Source organism: Tasmannia lanceolata, unplaced genomic scaffold, assembly GCF_043159265.1.
Source record: "Tasmannia lanceolata isolate RefF3 unplaced genomic scaffold, GAP_Taslan_0.1 ptg000003l, whole genome shotgun sequence".
Lineage (NCBI taxonomy): Eukaryota > Viridiplantae > Streptophyta > Magnoliopsida > Canellales > Winteraceae > Tasmannia > Tasmannia lanceolata.
In genome coordinates this window covers 37,682,937-37,705,276 of record NW_027518680.1, presented here as the reverse complement: position 1 = coordinate 37,705,276, position 22,340 = coordinate 37,682,937, and positions in this window count along the sequence as shown.

The following is a 22,340-nucleotide window of genomic DNA, read 5'->3' as shown; positions in this document are numbered from 1 at the left end:
TTGTGACCACGCTGGTGTACCTGTTTGTGAGCACGCTAGTTTACTTGTTTGTGAATCACCCTTGTGTACTTGTTTAGTGTCTTTATCTCGGAATATATTTTCGAACTACGTTGGCTTGATCCCTTTCCATAGGGTACGTAGTGCAGCTTGAGATCCACATCTCAGGTCCAGCCAAACCTTTTAAAAAAAAATAAACATTTTAAACCTTCAAAAAAAAAAAATATAAAATTCTTCAAAATCTTTTTGTCTTCTCCTAGAGTTAGGAGTATGTCCTAGTTGTTTAGGGTGTTTTAGAGTTAGGAGGTTGTCCTGATTTGTATTGATATTTTGTGTCATGTCGTGTGAGTGTCCCTAGAGTTAGGAGGCCTCAGGTCGGTCGGTTAGATATTTAGTCGAACCGATGACTAGACTAGGAATCATATAGTTAGCCCATGGTTTTCATTAGGTTGCACAGCCTAGTTACACATAGGATGTAGGGCCCACCTGCATTAGCTTAAGGTTAACCAACTTGCATTAGTTATGGCATATAGAGAGTCCTAAAAATTACAATTCACATGAACTTAAGCAATGATATAAAAAGCTTTAAAAATCAGTCGAGTTTAGTGGATCGAGTCTAGGATAGCGGTTCTAGACAGTTAGGCATCGTAGTTAGAATAGGACATCGAACTACATTGACTCCGATTCTTCCCGAGGCCGGGATACGTAGAGCAGCTGGGATGGACGGCCATCTTGGTCCGAGTCAAGTCGCATTAGAGTTAGGATTTGTTTTGTCCTGTCATATATAAGATTGATTGGTGTTTTATGTTTTGATGTGTCTTCTTACTTTCTTGTACTGATACTATACCTTTAGCTGTAGCCTGCATGTGTATGTCCACCAGAACTTAGACACCCATTAGGCATGTCACTCATAACCTAGCTTTGCTTAGGTGACACATTTTTCATTTCATTTTGTGTATGCTTATTTCTTTATCCTCAGGAAATGCATACTTAGGTAGACGATTCCTGAGAATTGTTCCTATTTCATATGATTTTTACCCAAAATTCTTTGGATCTAATAAAAAATGGCATAAGAGACCAAGTGCTTGCACTCGGACGAATTAGAGGCGCTCTTCGGACCTTCTCCATTCGTAATCAGGCACGAACCCATTCATTTCTGGTTATCCATGGTATACAGAGCATATTTTTTTAGGGATCCATGGCCGTATACCATGGATGGCGACTCTGAGTTTTATTTTTGTTTCGAGAGTTCCTTGGTAGAGCTCTCCTTCACGTGTGGATGATCCAAGAGGCCGCTGGGGGCTCGTCCCCTACCTCTCTCCCGGATCGGGGTCCACAGATATAAGTGAAGGAAGTGTATGTTGCCCACATAGTAGTATCATGAGAAGGAGAAGGAGTGTCATTATCAAGAGAAGAAAATTAAATTTTGGTTAACTTAGGATGGAGCCTGCCAACGAATTTCTTTAAGAAACTTCTCCACCGACTGACCTTCACTCTTTGTATTGCAATAAAGGGTCATTTCCTATTTATTCATGGTAGTTGGAATAGCAACTAGCTATTTGCTCTCAACTAATAAAAGGAAAACTTGAAATTTCAAAGAAGGCAACAAGCCATATTCCGTACTTGGGTGACGTCCAGCACTATTTATGAATGTATCACTTCAGTTTCAACGTTCTGAGGCAACATATGTGGGACCCACTTGCAGCTTGATAGTCTTAAACTTCTGGAATTATATGTAACTTGTTAATATATTGTTGCTGACATAGTGGCCTTTCCAACGGCAGAAATTTTAAAATGGAATTTGCTGAAATTACATAGATGCTAAGTTATTGCTTGGAAGATGAGAATAGAAAGAGATTTCCTCTTCAAATTGAAGTGAAGAACATCAAAGAAGATACTCTTTCTCATTCTCTTCTCTCTTACATACTCTCTCTCTACACTCTCTTTCTCTCTACTTCTCCACCACTCTCAAGCTCTTTCTCTTAGGTTTTCTTGTTCTATCTTGCTCTTTTTCATGCTCCTCTTTTTTTTTTAACTCTCAACCAAGGATCAATCATCCACCGTTTCATCCAAGGTGACATTAAAGCTTGAAGAGGAGGATTCAGCCAAAGTTGGAGGACAAAAATACTAAGTTCTATTTAATTTTTGTTATTTATTTTAAGTTCAATTTGATGTAATTTTGTTTCAATTCAAGTTAGTGAAGAAGTAATTTGCTTTTGTTTCATTTCCTTTCAAGTTCTATATGGCAATTATTCTCCCATCTATCTCTTTTATTTTTGTTTTTCTTCACTTCTTCATGAATAACTAAATCCTAGTTACTTAGGGTTTAGTTGAAGCCATGGGGAAGGAAAAATATTTATAATTAAATCAATTTACTCAATTGAAAAATTGTGTAGGATTATGTGTTTGAAAAATCCCAATCATTCATGTCATTGGCTTTCCCCTTTTGTATGAATGATTGTTGATTAACAAGTATAAAGTTCTATATAATTAATGTAAATTGGAGAGTAGATTAGATTTATTACTTATAAGGAATGACATCCCTTTGATCTTATTCCTTATTGATTAATTAATCGAATTTTCAACCCAATTCAAGAGTTGTTTTAATTAATCAATCTAATCCAAACCCATGGTGGATTCTAACCCTAAGTAATCTTTTATATTGAATTAAAGTTTTTACACTTTTCCAAATTACTTTTGCAATTTTTCAATTTACTTAAGCCCTTAGAATTTGATTTTCTAATTAAATTAGATAAGTAGTCAATAGAGATCATTAAAATTTGGTACACTTTGCCTAAATTAGGATTTTAAATAAAAAAAAATCTTAGTTGAATTTGATTCTTAGATTGAATAGAATATACGCTTATATATAGTGTTGGCTCCGAGGTCAAGTCCACGAAAATCCTAAGATTTTGCCAGGCAACATTATATCATAGCTAGTATTCTAATTGGTATAAGAATATGATTGACAACTAGATTTCTCTTCCCTGAGTTCGACCCGTGACTACACGCGATCCGTGCACTTGCGATTATTTAATAAATCAAACAGTTATCATAAAAAAAATGAAACGAACATCATAACACAGGTTCAAAAGACTTGACAAACAACAAAGTAACATTCAGTATTCTGTTCTCTTTCACTTTTCAATACCGATGAACAAATGACCCTTAATTACCTAAAGAGCCAACAACCTGAGCCTACTCCATCGGAGGCTTTTAGTAAAGTAATATCCTAATATTTATACTCCAACATCTATTTAACTTACCTCATTTGGCAGAGTAAATAGTTGAACAAGAAATATTTTAAAGATGTCAAAACATCTCATGGATCCCTAAATGCTTAAAACCTGAGGTAACAACTTGGACATGCATCCCAGATAGAATTATCAATAGGCCCAAGTCAGTGCTAGAACAACTATAAAAAAAAAAAACTTGCAACACAACTTAATTTCTTCTGAAGTGTTTGTGAAACCTTCAATAGACAAAAATGAATGAAAGAACAACTATCAAGCCAACCGCATCACTCAATCAATGAAAAAATTACCATCAAATCAAAGATGATACTCCTGAAATCAACAACCAGCCCAAAATCGAGAGACAATGACCATCAGGCCATTACCATGATTTAATCAATACTGTAATGTCTATAAAATTATTTGTGGACTAATATCCCCAGAAAAATGATCATTACACTAGTTATTTTAGTTCAATAAAAAAAATCTATGGAATTTTAGTAGATTAAGGTTAAAAGAAATGATCATCCATCAAGTATTATAAATCACTCACAACAGAATAAATGAGATATTGCAGGAATGAAAAAACAATTATCCGAGTAAATATGTAGGGGTGAAATACAGGTCATCTCATATTCATTGAGTAGTAAATAGCCAATTTAAGTTCCAGAGAACAAAAGGAGTCAATTCATAGTTCAAATCACAATCAACTTATCTCACATCGTCCAAATAACAAAACAAGATAGATCGGCTAGCAAGATAAATCAGAAAATTCTATTCACATTTATAAACCAAAGAAATTTCAGCTGAAGCAAATTAAAAAAAACATTCCATCTTGAACCTCATGTTCTTTAAACATAACCTAAAGTTCTAGCTGAAACAACTGATCATCATACAATCTAGTATTTAAAACCTGAGTTAGCACACATTAACATCGAATTATTCAACAACATCACTTACGTCAGAGAATTAAAGCAAAAACCGACGACTAGCTTCAGATCTTAAAATTCAAATGTATAACAATATTACCTGAAACGATTCTTCTATTTTGCAGAATTTCTTTTTCTTTCTCTCTGAGCTTAGCAATGGCCAAAACAAATTGATAGAAATCACAGAAATTTATCAAAATCCTTCACAATCCGATAGATCCGATGCAATTTGGCCATAAAAAATCCATCTAAAGGACCAATCGATCACACAAGAATATTTACATAGATCAAAAGATGGATCTAAAGTTTAACAACTCAGATCGAGGTTTGTTTATATAGCTTCTGAAAGAAAATAACCAGATCTCAGATTTGTGAAGAATAGTTCATGGATTTAAGGTTTTAAAGTCTGGATCTGAGATTGAACTAAGATTTCATGATGCAAAATAGGCCAATCACAGTTTAAAGAAGTAGATCTAAAAGTTAGGGTTCCTAGTTTGGATTGGCCGGAGCTTTGATATCCTTGCCGGAGAAAAAAATAAGAAGAGACTAGGGTTTGGAATGAAAAGCTCAAGGTATAGATCTAGAAAAAACGAGTTAGGGTTCCAAATTTCAGATCTCTTAGGAGAACAAAATAAGGCAATGGTTTCTGAAATCTATGGAATCGAAGAAAGCATGGAAGTATAATACTACGGACCTAAGAAATTGGCCGGAATCCGACGGATCTGATCGGAGAAGATGGTCCATGGATCGAAAAAATATAGAATGGGTTAGGGTTTCAAAATCTAAGAAAAGAAGAAGATGAAGGAGAAATGGCAGCCTTGCAGTAAAATCAAAAAGAAGATGGAGAAAAAGCGATGGTGCGAGTTGGAGATTCGGCGGATTTACCGAAGAAGAAGGCAAATATTTCTCTCTCTCTCTCTCTCTCTCTCTTCTCTGTTTCAATGAATTTTTTTTCATTCGTTTTTTTATATATTAAAACAATTGATGCTGATATTGGCACCACCAATTGATGAGGCGCGCGAAAAATGATGAGACGCGCCAGCCAGTTTTGTCCTATTCGGCCCGGGCGCGCCCATCGCAGGATGATTCACCCCCTTCTCATCTGAACAGCTCCCTCTGCGGATAATTCGCCCTCCTTTTATATTACACTTCTTTCCTGGCCTGTCCTATTTGACAAATCTTGGCAGATTTTGCCGAAATTTTATGGGGACTTTGGTGAGACCCTAAGCTAACATAGGTCACAATTTGGGGCTTCAGAACACTAGTTTGATAGGGCTTTTATTCAAAATAACGGGTTAAGGGTTTGGTCACAATGGGGTGTCTACAGATGCCCCTCTTTAGCAGAGCGTGTGTAACGCGTGAGTGCCAAAGCTGAACAGACAATACATTTTGATCAACCCTAAAACAAAACAAAGCAAATTTTTGGTTCTAAGAACGACATTCACAAGGGTAAGACTCTACCAACCATATGGGAGATAGCTTCTCACCGACTCTTAACTCGGCAACTAAAACATCTCAAAGAGATAGCCTCTCTCTAACGCTCACGACTCAACTATTTGAACTAGTTAGCAAAAATGAACGAACAGTAATAAAACACAAACACACTTTTTTTTTATTAGGCTAGACCAAAGTACACACAACAATTGCTCAAAGAGCACAAACCAAACAAACAAACCAATCACTTCAATCACTCAAAGAGTTTTCATTTTTTTATTTTTTTGAAACCACATTGCCACTTGTCCATGACAAGTACAAATCCAAAAACTCAAAGAGTTTTTTTCCTTTTTAGAAACTTTCATTCATTTTTTTATATAAACCAATATTGTAACTTGTCTAAGACAAGTACAACTCCAAACACTCAAAGATTACTTTTATATTTATCAAATAGGCCAAGGACCATTGCATTGAAACTCGTCCAAAACAAGTTCAAAACCAAACACTCAAAGAGCTTTTTTTTTTTATCTTGTCGATCAGTCCAAAACTTACTCGACCACTTATTAGGGTACTTGAATATTTGAGCCAAACTCAAACATTTAATACCGAGGCGAAACTAAGTCTCAAGCCAGGCGATAGATATACAGATCATTGCTGAAAATACATTTGTTTAACTATCTGAGTAACTCTGACTCCTCTCTTTCAAGGTAGCGAATCACTCCGGACTACGCGGTTCTGTTAAACAGTTCCACATAAACCCAGATTCGTATGTCCTGCTAAACAGTCCCACACAAACCTCTTCGCAGATATGCATGACTCCTAACTCGTTAGAAAGCTGCACATTGCGGAACGATGATTAGGCAAGTCACTAATTGACATTGCATTACTAATCATCTGGGTATTAAATACCCGGGCGAAGAAAGAAAAGACCAATCTGTGCAACACAGGATCAGTGATTTTTCTCCTACTAAAAATCTTTCAAAATTATCGAAGAAAAGACCAAACCGTGCAACACAGGTTCGAGATTTCCCGTATTAAAAATCATTCAAAATGATTGAAGAAAAACACCAAACCGTGTAACACAGGTTCGGTGATTTCCTCTATTAAAAACCTTTCAAAATGATCAAAGAAAATACCAAACCGTGTAACACAGGTTTGATGATTTTTCACTATTAAAACTTTTCAAAAATGATCGAAGAAAAGACCAAACCGTGTAACACAGGTTCGGGGATTTTTTCTTACTGAAACCTTTCAAAAAGACCAAACCGTGTAACACAGGTTCAATAATTTTCTACTCTGCTAAAATCTTTCAAAAAGACCAAACCGTGTAACACAGGTTCGGTAATTGCCATCTCTGTTAAAATCTTTCAAAAAGACCAAACCGTATAACACAGGTTCGGTAATTTCCATCTCTGTTAAAATCTTTCAAAAAGACCAAACCGTGTAACACAGGTTCGGTAATTTCCATCTCTGTTAAAATCCTTCAAAAAGACCAAACCGTGTAACACAGGTTCGGTAATTTCCATCTTTGTTAAAATCTTTCAAAAAGACCAAACCGTGTAACACAGGCTCTATGATTTTTACCTTTTTTAAAACTTTTCAAAATGATCGAAGAAAAAAGGCCAAACCGTGTAACGCAGGTTCGGTGATTTCCTCTATTAAAAATCCTTCAAAATGACAGGAGACAAGGCCAGATCGTGAAACACGAAAATCTGTCAATTTCTATCCTTATTAAAAACCTTCAAAATAAATGGAAATGAGAAACTCAAAATGACTGAAATAAGAGATCAACACTTAATGATTTCTCAGGTGAAATAGTCATCTCTTCGCAAAGAGTATCTGACATGCATGATTTTGGTCAAAGACCGGACTCAAGTAACTTGAAAGAATTTTCGAGTACCAACTCCTTTTCAAAAGATGCAAAGCATTCGACTGAAGTTTAAAAATCGCTGGAGCAGATTCTAGACTCCATTGGGATAATGATTTTTCAAAAGAACTCAACTCTAAAGGAGAACAACTTGACTAAGAAGCTCAATACAAAGAGTGTTCGAACTTCTCTAGTCTCTATTTTATAAAAATATCTATCTCAAGTATCAATAATTACCTGCATCTTTTATGACGTAAGTCATAAAAGATGCCCCTAGTATGATTACTTTCACGGCAAAATTCATTAGAGAGCAACACAAATGGAATGGGCCAAAGGCTTTCATTAATGAACATTTGAGATTACAACAAATTTTTCTGAGGAACACTTGGTTTACAAGGCTTTTCACAGGTGCAAGAAACTTGTTTTGCTCAAACTTTTCTTCCATCTCTGCTATTTACTGATACATGGAACTGAGCTAAAAGCTTGTCAACCTCCGAACACTGCTCTGCTTTACATTGTCCACAGGAGCCACAAATTCTCTGCTTCTCCGAGTCTCTGAGTTTTTATAACCCCGGCTTTGGGAGAAATACTGACTAAACAGGACTCTGAAAACTTACCTCGACTTGACAAAAGAAAAACTTTGACAGACAATGATCAAAGACTTTGACGAGTTCTAAACAAGACTCCAAAAGAGACTGAATCTGCTTCTTAAACTGATAAACATTTTAAAATAGTTAAAGGTCCAACACTCTTAGAGTCCTTTGAATAGCATGTTTAAAGATGTTTCAACTTCTTTTCAAGATTTCCGTCATGGTTATTAGCCTTTTAGATTGCTTAGTCTCAACCGCCCTAACTCAAAGAGTAACAAAAGAAGCTCTGTTGACACTTACTCCGACATTAAAGAAGAACCAAAGAGAAAATGAAAGTTCAAATGACTTTAAGAAAGCTCTGTCCTCCATGAAATCCCTGCCATGACTAAATTGCCCTTTTGGGTTTTCAATTTAGTGGGCCGCATGCCTTAATTTTTGCCTGGACTGTCTACCCTTGCAGATTTTTCATCCAGCAGGCTCAGCACCCTGATTTTTGCTTAAACCGCCCTTTCGGGTTTTCAGCTTAGCGGGTGAATGACCCTAACTTTTGCCTAGACTGCCCTTGCGGGTTTTCAGTCTAGCGGGTCTAAAACTCCATCATTTTTTCTTTTTTTTTTCTGTTTCTCTACAAACCTCGGCCTAAATACACCAGAAGGACTTTCAGGTAAGCTTGGGTTCAAAAGGCTAAACCTTTGATTGGTTTATGTGTAATTAAACCGAATCTGGACCCTTCAGACTACCTGAGTGTCCCCGAAGAAATGGGAATCAGGTTTGCGTAGTTCGCCGAGTTGGGTTTCAAGAATTGTTGGTTTCGAAATGTTACGAAAGACGTGACCGAACCTAAATTGATCAGGCTACCTACGTACCCTATAGAAAGGGATCAGGTCATAACGTAGTTCAAACTACTTTTTTTTTTACTAAAACAAAAAAAAAATACCCCTAGTTCGGGTTTATCAAAGAAAACAAGTTTTTTTTTATTGGCCCAAAAGGTTTGCAAACGGTTTTAAACATGTAGGTTATTGGCTCAAAGCTCAAATCAATCAAGGATTGCATCCTGGTGTACTTAAGCATAATACTTCTTTAATTGATCCAGGTTTGTAGGTTCATTTATTTTTTCTCCATTTTCATTGAGGAGTCTCACAGCTTTTTCCGGTAGGACTTCATCGACGATATAAGGACCAGACTAGTTTGGCCTGAATTTACCTAGAGGATCAAACACCGGTGCCCTGTAGGATTTCAAAACAAGATCTCCAGGCTTCAAATCTCGGACTCGGACTTTCTTGTTGAAAGCTCTCTCAATCCACCTATGATATCCCTGGATATAGTACAAGGCTCTCAGTCTCTTCTCATCTATCATCTCCAGCTCATCATATCTGGCTCTAGCCCATTCAAACTCTGGTAAGTCAGCTTCCATCATCACTCTCAAAGAGGGAATCCTTAGCTCAACAGGGAGAACTGCCTCCATTCCGTACACCAAAGAATATGGAGTTACACTTGTTGAAGATCTGATCGATGTCCGATAAGCCCATAAGGCATATGGAAGTTTATTCGACCAATCCTTATAAGTCTCAGTCATCTTACAAATAATGACTTTGATATTCTTGTTTGCTGCCTCTACAACCCCGTTTGTTTGAAGTCTGTAAGGAGATGACTTGTGATGTCTTATCTTGAATTCTTCACACAGGTGTAACACCTCTTTCTTGAAATACGACCCATTATCTGAAATCAGCTCAAGAGGCACTCCATATCTGCAAATAATGTTGGCACGGATGAATGTCACAACTGTGTTCGAAGTTATGTAAGCATATGATGCAACCTCAATCCACTTCGTAAAGTAATCAATGGCTACCAGAATGTATTCATGCCTGCTCGAGGACTTCAGATAAATCTTCCCAATGATGACTATCCCCCAGACTGAAAACGGCCATGGCAAAGTCAGAGAGTTCAACTCCGAAGGAGAAACATGAATGAGATTTGCATAGACTTGACACTTATGGCATTTCTTCACAAATGCGAAGCAATCTGCCTCCATTATGGGCCAATAAAATCCAAGTCTCAAAATCTTTCTAGACAACATCTTACCATTCATATGAGGTCCACAAACTCCCTCATGGGTCTGCTCAATAAGCTCTGCAGCGTTGTCTTCATCAACACAAAGGAGTTGTATGACATCAAATGACCTTCTGTACAGCTCTTCACCACAAATAACGAAGTTGGCAGCCAATTTCTGAAGCGTCTTCCTCTCTTTGTTTGAAGCTTTTGAAGGATGTCCCTTGCCTTAAAATTCAAATGTATAAGAATATTACCTGAAACGATTCTTCTATTTTGCAGAATTTATTTTCCTTTCTCTCTGAGCTTAGCAATGGCCAAAAGAAATTGATAGAAATCACAGAAATTTATCAAAATCCTTCACAGTCCGATAGATCCAATGCAATTTGGCCATAAAAAATCCATCTAAAGGACCAATAGATCACTCAAGAATATTTGCAGAGATCAAAAGACAGATCTAAAGTTTAACAACTCAGATCAAGGTTTGTTTATATAGCTTCTGAAAGAAAATAACCAGATCTCAGATTTTGTGAAGAATAGTTCATGGATTTAAGGTTTTAAAGTCTGGATCTGAGATTGAACTAAGATTTCATGATGCAAAATAGGTCAATCACAGTTTAAAGAAGTAGATCTAAAAGTTAGGGTTCCTAGTTCGGATTGGCCGGAGCTTTGATATCCTTGCCGGAGAAAAAGATAAGAAGAGACTAGGGTTTGGAATGAAAAGCTCAAGGTATAGATCTAGAAAAAACGAGTTAGGGTTCCAAATTTCAGATCTCTTTGGAGAACAAAATAAGGCAATGGTTTCTGAAATCTATGGAATGGAAGAAAGCATGGTAGTATAATACTACTGACCGAAGAAATTGGCCGGAATCCGACGGATCTGATCGGAGAAGATGGTCCATGGATCGGAAAAATAGAGAATGGGTTAGGGTTTCAAAATCTAAGAAAAGAAGAAGATGAAGAAGAAATGGCAGCCTTGCAGCAAATTCAAAATGAAGATGGAGAAAAAGCGATGGTGCGAGTCGGAGATCCGGCGGATTTGCCGGAGAAGAAGGCAAATATTTCTCTCTCTCTCTCTCTCTCTCTCTCTCTCTCTCTCTCTTTTCTCTGTTTCAACAAATTTTTCATTCGTTTTTTTTATATATTAAAACAATTGATGCCGATATTGGCACCACCAATTGATGAGGCGCGCGAGAAAGGATGAGACGGGCCCGCCAGTTTTGTCCTATTCAGCCCGGGCGCGCCCATCGCAGGATGATTCACCCCCTTCTCATCTGGACAACTCCCTCTGCGGATAATTCGCCCTTCTTATATATTTATATTAAACTTCTTTCCTGGCCCGTCCTATTTTACAAATCTTGGCAGATTTTGTCAAAATTTTATGGGGACTCTGGTGAGACCCTAAGCTAACCTAGGTCACAATTTGGAACTTCAGAACACTAGTTTGATAGGGCTTTTATTCAAAATAACAGGTTAAGGGTTTGGTCAAAATGGGGTGTCTACAATATGGTGTCCCAACCCAATATGACCATTTGAGGGGCAAAACGGTTATTTTCGGGTCAAACAGTCAACTAGCCGTTGGACCACAACGGCTATATTTTTGTGAACAAAAACACTTCTCGGAGTTCCGAGAATTCAAACAGAGTATGGGATTTTATTCCCTGGACCATTTCTCAGAGCCCCGAGAAAATTCTCGTAGTTCCGAGAATAATTCTCGGAATTCCGAGACTGGTTTTCCAGCATTTAGCTTCTAACTTGTAAAATTCATATCTCCCTAATTTCTCGTCGGATTTTGACGTTCTTGTAATCTACGGATATGAAAAAAATGAGAGCTATCTAATATTTGAAAATATTTTAAACAATTTTTGATAGGAGTTAGTTGCTGGTTCAGGTTGTTTCTTCGGAACTCTGTTTTGTTCAATGTTGTGTTGAATGCCATATGAGTCCCAACATGTTGGTACACCACCATGGCCATTCACTTATCCATTTAAGTCCTTAAAGGGTGTGTTAGGCTCTTCCAAAAATATATTTTTAGGGGTTTTAAGATGTGCCTTGATCAAGAGAAAACACAAGAGAGAAAGGTGATACATACTATCATTTTAAATACTCTCTTGAACTTCTCTCGAGCCAATCTTCATTTGATCTTCAATGTGGTGCTTGGCTTGCTTTGGGATCTTCAAAGTTAAGCTTCTTTCTTTGACACCTTCCAAGGATGATGCCACCATTTGGTTCAAGCTCCTTTGTCCTTTGCATTGCTTGTTGATCCTCCAGCTTTGGCCTTTCTTGATCTTTTCCTTTCTAGCTTGATCCTTTGAGATTGAAATAAACAAGAGGGGGGGGGTGAATTGATTTTAAACACTAAATTAGGCCTTTTAAAAATTTAAGTAGTGAACCTACTTTGAATTTTCTTCTTTAGATTAGATTTTTGGTTAGTGCATGTAAGATTAAAAATAAAAGAAATACCAAACCAAAAACAAGAATGAAGGTGCAAGAAAAAGGAAAGAACACACCGATATATAGTGGTTCGGGCAAAGCCCTACTCCACTCTTCTTAAGATCTTCCTTAAGGTTTTCCACTATACGAGACCTCCACGATGCTCGGCTCCGAGGCGATTACACTTCTAAGGGATATTAAATAAGGATGCCCTTACACCTTTACACCGACTCTCCTTCTTCGCCGAGTTCTAAGCGATGCTCCCTATGGTATTAAGGTAGGATGCCCTAGCCACCTTTACAAGAAATGAAAGTTGAATAGCTTGGCTTCTCTTGAAAGCTTGATGCACTTTGTAGTCCATTGATTGCTCTTGAATAATGGTTGCAAGTGAAAGCCCTAAATTCCAACTCAATAGATTTGCAAGTTGCAAGGCAAGTTTGGGAAGAAAAATAAAATCTTAAGCTCAAATGGGTTGCAAGTATTCTTGAATGCTTAAGGAGGTTTTCCAAATGTTCAAGAGAGAGGAAATAATCCTCTTGATGTTGTATATATAGCTTCCTTACAAAATATGACCGTTTGGGAGTGTAAATAACAAAAATCACAAATTAATCTAAATCCCAACGGCTCTTTTTTGGTCTGTCGCGAGGTTCTCGGAGCTCCGAGAAATTCTCAGAGTTTCGAGAAATATTCTCGGAGTTCCGAGAGAACGGCCAGAAGAAGAAAATATTCTATTGGACCATTTCTCGGAGTTCCGAGAAAATGGCCAGAAGCTACTGGACCATTTCTCGGAGTTCCAAGGGAACTCTCGGAGCTCCGAGAAGCCTAAAAATCAGCAGATTTTGTGTTTTTATTACTTGTTTGATTTTTGGCTTTTGGAACTCAACTCCTATGATAATTTTGGAATGTTTATAAGGGTAACAACATGTTGGTCCACCACATAACCATTCACTAATCCATTTTAAGTTCTTATGTGTGTTTGAAAAACTCTTTTTAAAACACTTTGCATTGACTTGGAAATCTAAAGAGAAAGGATGTACAATGATACTTATGTAACCTTCAACTTCTCTTTAGTCTTGGTCTTCAATTGATCTTCCATCTTTTGTATGCTTGCTTGAGAGATGATGTGAGCTCCACTTAGCTCCTTTGACTCTTGTGTTGGTACGTCTTCAAGCATGACCATGTAGTGTGTTGGTTTCTTCAATTGATCAATCCTATCTTAAACACAATACTTCAAGGCAAATTGATTAGTATTCAATAACACAATCAATTATGTTTAGAATCATCAAAACAAGATAGGAGAGTAGACCCTTCGGCTTACAATCTCTCCCTTTTTTATGATGACAAACAAAATTGATTATGAGGTGTGTGTGAAGTGACATACTAGGCAAGTGATTGCTGGAACTCCCCCTCAATATATGCACACAGATAAATTATAACAATTAAAAACATATGGTGCATATAGTCAATTGAATAGATAATCAATTTCAAACTTCTCCCCCTTTTGTCATCGACAGAAACGGTGAACTAAAATGTAAAGCAATTGAGGAATAAATGAAGATTGAGTTAGGTACTCCCCCTAAATCAATGCTTATGGTATAAAAAAAATATTTAGCCAAGTAATGCACATATACCTGTTCATGATCTAGATGTTGACATAAGTCAAATTGTTAGGTATTTTTAATTAAAGTGAAGGTACCTCTCCAACTTAGAAAACTAAGAAGGCTAAGAGTACCAATTGAGTGATTTTTAAGATTAATATTTGACATCTCATTCATGCAGATACTACCAAACAAAGATGATATATATAAATACTATATAGATAAGCTGGTGAAAGGCACAAAGTATTTATTTGGCAATTTCTTTGACTTGATCCGCACTCCAAATGTTTAAGGCACTTCGGATATAGCAAATTCTATCATCACTAAGGGGTTTTGTAAAGATATCCGCCAATTGATCCTCAGTGTTGATATATTTTAAGCAAATATCCCCTTTTTGTGAGTGATCTCTAATGAAGTGGTGCCTAATCTCAATATGTTTTGTTCTAGAGTGTTGTATGGGGTTCTTTGTTAAGCTTATAGCACTAGTATTGTCACATTGGATGAGAATATTTTTCATTTTAATTGCATAGTCCATCAATGTGCTTTTCATCCATAGGACTTGTGCACAGCAAGGTCCAGCTGCCACATATTCTGCTTCTGTTGTGGACAGAGCTACTGAATTTTGTTTCTTGCTAAACCATGAAACAAGTGATTTTCCTAAAAATTGACAAGTCTCACTAGTGCTTTTCCTATCCACTTTACATCCAGCAAAGTCTGCATCTGAATATCCAATGAGAGTGAAGGCAGATGATCTTTCATACCATAGTCCTAGACTTTGGGTTCCTCTTAAGTACTTGAAGATCTTCTTGACTGCCGATAGGTGAGACTCCTTTGGATCCGATTGAAATCGAGCACAGAGACAGACAGTAAACATAATGTATGGTCTGCTGGCTGTCAAATAGAGTAAGCTACCTATCATACCCCTATACATCTTTTGATCTATAGATTTGCCAAATTCATCCTTTTCTAGCTTAGCAGTTGTACTCATGAGAATTCTTGATGTCTTACTGCTATCCATGCCATACTTCTTTAGTAACTCCTTTGTATATTTTTCTTGATTTATAAATATCCCATTTTGGTATTGTTTAATTTGGAGTCCTAAGAAGTAGGTTAACTCACCCATCATGCTCATTTCAAATTCATTTTTCATTAGAGTTGCAAATTCATCACACATTTTTTGATTAGTTGAGCCACAGATGGTGTCATCTACATAGATTTGTACAAGGAGGATATCTTGATTTTCTCTTTTGATAAATAAAGTTTTATCCACCTTTCCCATCTCAAATCCTTTTTCCACCAGGAAAGTGCAAAGCCTCTCATACCAAGCTCTAGGAGCTTGGTTTAATCTATATAAAGCTTTATCAAGCCTGAAGACATGATTTGGATGTTTGAAGTCTTCAAAACCTGGAGGTTACTGAACATACACTTCCTCTTGGATATAGCCATTTAGGAAGGCACTTTTGACATCCATTTGATATAGTTTAAATCCTTTATGAGATGCATATGCCAAGAGTATCCTAATAGCTTCCATACGGGCAACAGGAGCAAATGTCTCATCGTAGTCTTTTCCTTCCTCCTGGTTGTACCCTTGGGCTACAAGCCTAGCTTTATTTCTAGTGATAATTCCATTTTCATCCAATTTGTTTTTATACACCCATCTCGTGCCAATGACTGGATGATCACTAGGTCTAGGTACTAGCCTCCACACCTTGTTCCTTTCGAATTGACTTAACTCTTCTTGCATGGTCATCAACCAATATTCATCCTTTTCGGCTTCCTTGATGGACTTAGGCTCTAATTCGGATAGGAACGCCAAGTTGTTGCTCACACTACGATAGTATGATCTAGTTCTTATCGGCGATGTGGCATCACCTAAGATTTGGGATTCAGGATGATCTACCAATATTTTCCTATCCCTAGGCAATGAGTCATCATCTACATTTTCTACTTCCTCACTAGGCAATGTATTACTTGTAGATGCATGGGAAGGAACATTTGTCTTAGGTAATAGATGTTCAATAGGTTCATCCTCATCATGTGGCATTTCTTGAGGTGTTGGCTCTCTCATCAAATGTCATATGCATGGATTCTTCTACAACTAGAGTTCTTCTATTCAACACTCTATATGCCTTGCTATGTGAAGAATACCCTAAGAATATGCCATCATCCGACTTCTTATCAAATTTGTGTAAATTATCTTTAATGTTCAAGATGAAGCATTTAGAACCAAACACTCTAAAATAGCTTATATTTGGTTTCAAGTTTTTTCAAAGCTCATAAGGTGTTTTCTTAGAAATTGGCCTTATATATACCCTATTTATGATATAGCAAGTGGTGCTAACCGTCTTTGCCCAAAAGTATCTAGGGAGATCATTTTCATGCAACATAGTCCTAGCCATTTCTTGGAGGGTTCGGTTCTTTCTTTCTACAACCCCATTTTGTTGAGGTGTCCTAGGTGCCGAAAAATTGTGTTTGATGCCATGTTCATTACAGTATGTGTCAAAATGTACATTTTCAAATTCCGTTCCATGGTCACTTCTAATGTAAGATATGGCAATACCTTTTTTATTTTGTATTTGATTACACAATTTAAGAAAATTTTCATAGGTTTCATCTTTATGCGCTAAAAATATGACCCATGTAAATCTTGAGAAGTCATCCACGATGACAAACACGTACCTCTTTCCACCTAACCTACTTGTCTTCATTGGTCCAAAAAGGTCCATATGAAGTAGTTGCAAGGGGTAGGTGGTTGAAATCATATTTTTAGGGGCAAATGAGCTTTTTAATTGTTTTCCTAATTGACAAGTTCTACAAATATGATCTTTGGTGTATTTGAAGTTAGGCAATCCTCTAACAATTTCTTTTGAGGAGAGGGTCGAAATGAGATCCATTCCAGCATTACCCAACCTCCTATGCCACAACCAAGAATATTCACTAATGGCATTCAGACAAGTCACATTTTGGAGTCTAAGATCATCTAGTCCAATAGTGTAAATGTTATTGTCTCTAGAACCTATGAGTTTCACTTCTCCATTTATCTTATTTTTAACAATGCATTTGTCGGGGTTGAAGACTACTTCAAAACCATTATCACATAATTGACTAATGCTAATAAGATTATGGGATAAGCCATCAACATAAAGCACATCATGTATGGGAGAGGTAGAGTTACCTATGGTGCCTTCTCCTTTGACTTTTCCTTTCTTATCATCTCCAAAGGTAACATCTCCACCATCCTTGAGTGATAGGGATGCAAATTGAGTGAGGTCTCCGGTCATATGTCTAGAGCATCCACTATCAAGGTACCATGTGTTCTTCTTGTTATGGCTTTTAAGGCATACCTACATATGAATAGGCAAGTGAGATCCTTTAGGTACCCAAATCTTCCTAATCTTGCTATGTTCATTTATTTTCACTTTAGAGTTCAATTTGATTTTGTCTTGTTTAGCATGCATGCAAGCAACTTTATAATGACCTTCTAAACCACAATAAAAGCAAGTTTTGGTACTACTAGAAGAAGCCTTTACAAGTTTGTTTTTATAGTTGGATATTGTAGTATTCCATTTGTGTCTAAGTCCACTTTTATCATGTGGCATTCTTTGAATGTTAACAAGCCTATCCAATTTCAATGAACTATGTTCAAAATTTTCAAATAGTTTCTTTAGTTCATCATATTCAAAAGATAGTTTACTATTTTCATGCTTTAGCTTGTTGTTTTCAATAGAAAGTTTTTGACGATTTTCATTTAAGATTTTGATAGAAGCATTTAAATCATGAATTTCAACTTTGTATTTTTCATTTTCATCCTCTAAAAATTCATGGTCTTTCTTTAACCAACCAAATTCTTTTGTCATGTTAGAGAGAGAATTTTCAAGTGATGCATTTTTATCAAATTCAATCTCAAGTTCATCATGTGCATTTTGCAAGGAATCTAGAACTTCTTTTAAGACAATGACATTATTTAAAGTATTTACCTCCTGATTGTCGTTTGTTGAGGCCATGAAGCAAACGTTTCTTGCAATCAAGCAATCTTCTCCATCGTTTTGTTCGCCTTCACTTTCAATTTCCTCATCTCATGTGGCGGTCATTCCTTTCTTTCCTTCTCTTCTCTTGAAACGGTTGTTTGAAGAAGGCTCATTGCTGAGTGGACAATCCGGGCGAATGTGTCCAAGCTTCTTGCATCCATAGCATCGGGGTTGAGACGATCCATCACCGAGCTCTTCTTTCTTCTTGAATGGAGGATTGGTCCTTCTATTTTTCATGCCTCCCATGGTCCTTTGCAAGAATTTGATCCTTCTTGTTAGGAGGGCAACTTCATATTTCATGTCTTCCTTTGCATCTTCATTGTCACCTACATTACAAGCAAAAACAACTCCTTTTCCTTTTTCAATTTTAGTTTCAATTTCGGGTGCTTTTGTTTTGAAAATCATTTCATGGGTTATCAAGGACCCTATTAGTTCATCTAGGTTCAATGTATTCATGTCCTTGGCCTCGGTGATTGCGGAGGTTTTGGATTCCCATGACAAAGGTAGGGATCTAAGGATTTTGGTCACTAAATCTCTATTTGAAAATTGCTTTCCAAGTCCCCTTAATCCATTTACACGGTTCGTGAATCTAGTGTACATGTCGGCAATAGTTTCATCGGGTGTCATTTGAAAGAGTTCATATTGCCTAAATAAGTGATTCATTTTAGATTCTTTGACTTGGTTGGTTCTCTCATGGGTGACTTCTAAGGTGTCCCAAATTTCCTTAGCCGAATTCAAATTTGACACTCTATTGAATTCTCCGGGAGACAAAGCACAAATAAGGGAATTCATGGCTTTGGCGTTGTAGTTTGAGGCTTGTTGTTCGGCTTCGGTCCAATCATTTAGATTTCTAGTGGGTAATATATATTCATTATTAATAGCTCTCCACATTTGGTAATCTTGGGTTAAAAGGATTTTCATTTTGGTTTTCCAAAATCCATAGTTTGTTCCATCAAAGTAGGGTGGCCTAGTGTTTGAGTAACCTTCATGGTGTTGAGGATGGTTTGCCATTTTTAGAATCTTTACTCTAGACCGGTTAGGGTTTTAAAAAAATTAGAGACAAGGCTTTGATACCAATTGAAATAAACAAGAGGGGGGGGTGAATTGATTTTAAACACTAAATTAGGCCTTTTAAAAATTTAAGTAGTGAACCTAGTTTGAATTTTCTTCTTTAGATTAGATTTTTGGTTAGTGCAAGTAAGATTAAAAATAAAAGAAATACCAAACCAAAAACAAGAATGAAGGTGCAAGAAAAAGGAAAGAACACATCGATATATAGTGGTTCGGGCAAAGCCCTACTCCACTCTTCTTAAGATCGTCCTTAAGGTTTTCCACTATACGAGACCTCCACGATGCCCGGCTCCGAGGTGATTACACTTCCAAGGGATATTAAATAAGGATGGCCTTACACCTTTACACCGACTCTCCTTCTTCGCCGAGTTCTAAGCGATGCTCCCTATGGTATTAAGGTAGGATGCCCTAGCCACCTTTACAAGAAATGGAAGTTAAATAGCTTGGCTTCTCTTGAAAGCTTGATGCACTTTGTAGTCCCTTGATTGCTCTTGAATAATGGTTGCAAGTGAAAGCCCTAAATCCCAACTCAATAGATTTGCAAGTTGCAAGACAAGTTTGGGAAGAAAAACAAAATCTTAAGCTCAAATGGGTTGCAAGTATTCTTGAATGCTTAAGGAGGTTTTTCAAATGTTCAAAAGAGAGGAAATAATCCTCTTGATGTTGTATATATAGGTTCCTTACAAAATATGACCGTTTGAGGGTGTAGATAACAAAAACCACAAATTAATTTAAATCCCAACGGCTCTTTTTTGGTCTGTCGCGAGGTTCTCGGAGCTCCGAGAACCATTCTCGGAGGTCTGAGAAATTCTCGGAGTTCCGAGAGAACGGCCAGAAGAAGAAAATATTCTACTGGACCATTTCTCGGAGTTCCGAAAATGGTCAGAAGCTACTGGACCATTTCTTGGAGTTCCGAGGGAACTCTCGGAGTTCCGAGCTCGGAGCTCCGAGAAGCCTAAAAATCAGCAGATTTTGTGTTTTTATTACTTGTTTGATTTTTGGCTTTTGGAACTCAACTCCTATGATAATTTTGAAATGTTTATGAGGGTCCCAACATGTTGGTCCACCACATAACCATTCACTAATCCATTTTAAGTTCTTATGTGTGTTTGAAAAACTCTTTTTAAAACACTTTGCCTTGACTTGGAAATCTAAAGAGAAAGGATGTACAATGATACCTATGTAACCTTCAACTTCTCTTTAGTCTTGGTCTTCAATTGATCTTCCATCTTTTGTATGCTTGCTTGAGAGATGATGTGAGCTCCACTTAGCTCCTTTGACTCTTGTGTTGGTACGTCTTCAAGCATGACCATGTAGTGTGTTGGTTTCTTCAATTGATCAATCCTATCTTAAAGACAACACTTCAAGGCAAATTGATTAGTATTCAATAACACAATCAATTATGTTTAGAATCATCAAAACAAGATAGGAGAGTAGACCCTTGGGCTTACAGAGATGATGATGAGCTTCTCCTTGGTACCTCCAAGGAATTGGTTGTCCAAGTATGTTCTAGCTCGTTTGTCCATTTGTTGGTTCATCTTTCAAGCACAGGCCATCTTTGTGTGTGTGCTAGCTTGGATTGACCTGTGACTTTCCTATCCATAGCACACCACTCAAGACAAACTATTAGTCCATAAAGAACTAATCAATTTGGATTTGTTAATCATCAAAACAAGGTAAGAGGATGAGCCATTGGGCTTATAATCTCCCTAGTTTTGATGATGGCAAACCAAATTGATTAGAGAGGTGGGAGGATCCTCTTATGAGGATAGATAAGCAAGGTAATAGTGACTACTCTCCCTCAACATATGCATGAGTTATATTTAACAAGTTATAGTACAAAAACTCATATGATAATGGATCTAATCAATCATACAAATTCTCCCCCTTTCGCTATTAGCAAAAATGAAGGATTAAGCATTTAAGCACAGTACATAAAGCATCAAGATGAGAATATGATGCTCCCTCTAACTACTTATCATGAGTTACCAATTAAAATCAAAGTATAATCTAAAGTATAGTTGCATGATAAGAGCATATCAACATAAGAAATGAATAAACTAATATAAATCAAGCCTATGTTGAAAAAACAAGAGACATTCTAATTTTAGTACAAATTTTTAGGGTATATCAACATAAGAAACGAATAAACTAATATAAATCAAGCCTATGTTGAAAAAACAAAGAGACATTCTAATTTTAGTACAAATTTTTAGGGTATATCTTAGTATATGTATAAATCCAATATTAATCTACCCTATGACCCATAATATAATAATTGATTAGCAAGTTAACGCTTATATTTTACTTATCATGAAAGAAAAATAAGCAAGTGTAAAGTTTAGCAAGATAAGCCCATTTGTTTTTAAAATTCCTATTAAAATCTTATCATGAGGTGATGTGTAGTTATAGACGCATCATGATAAGCAAGAATATATATATATATATATATATATATATATATATATTTATATTTCAAGTTAAAAATATTCTCTTAAATTGTCATGCATAGAAATGGACATTTGATCATAATATGGCTAACTATTAGGATATATGGCATGACAGTGAGCTCTATCATGGATATATGGATAGCCAAGTGGAATTACACATGATAAGTACTCAAATTCATAGAGATTAAGATTAGCAAGAATAATTTTCTCCAATGAATGTAGATCTAGAAAGATATGCAAGTTTTAGCTTTTGTTTAAATGATAGATCATTTAAGCTTCCCCTTTTTTTTAACAAAAATCTAATGATATGCAATTTTTAGCATAATTAGTGGGGAAATGTTTGAATGGATAGTGTAAGCATTTTTATAATGATCCATATAAACATAAAGATAGCAACAATTAGCTCTCCCCTTAGTATTTGTCATTAGCCTTAGATAAACCTAAGATTTAAGGCATGACATGGCATAATAGGCTAAAGATATGACAATGGAATATTTGGCTACCTGTAGACACCCCCATTTTGCCCCACCTTAATCAGCAAAGGAGTTAGTATTTTTCTATCTGTCTTTTCCATTGTCTTCCCTTTTCGTGTCCGTCTCTTACATTTTTTTAACCTTTTCAGTCATTTTCACTACGTGTGGTATTTTTTCGCCAAGTGTTG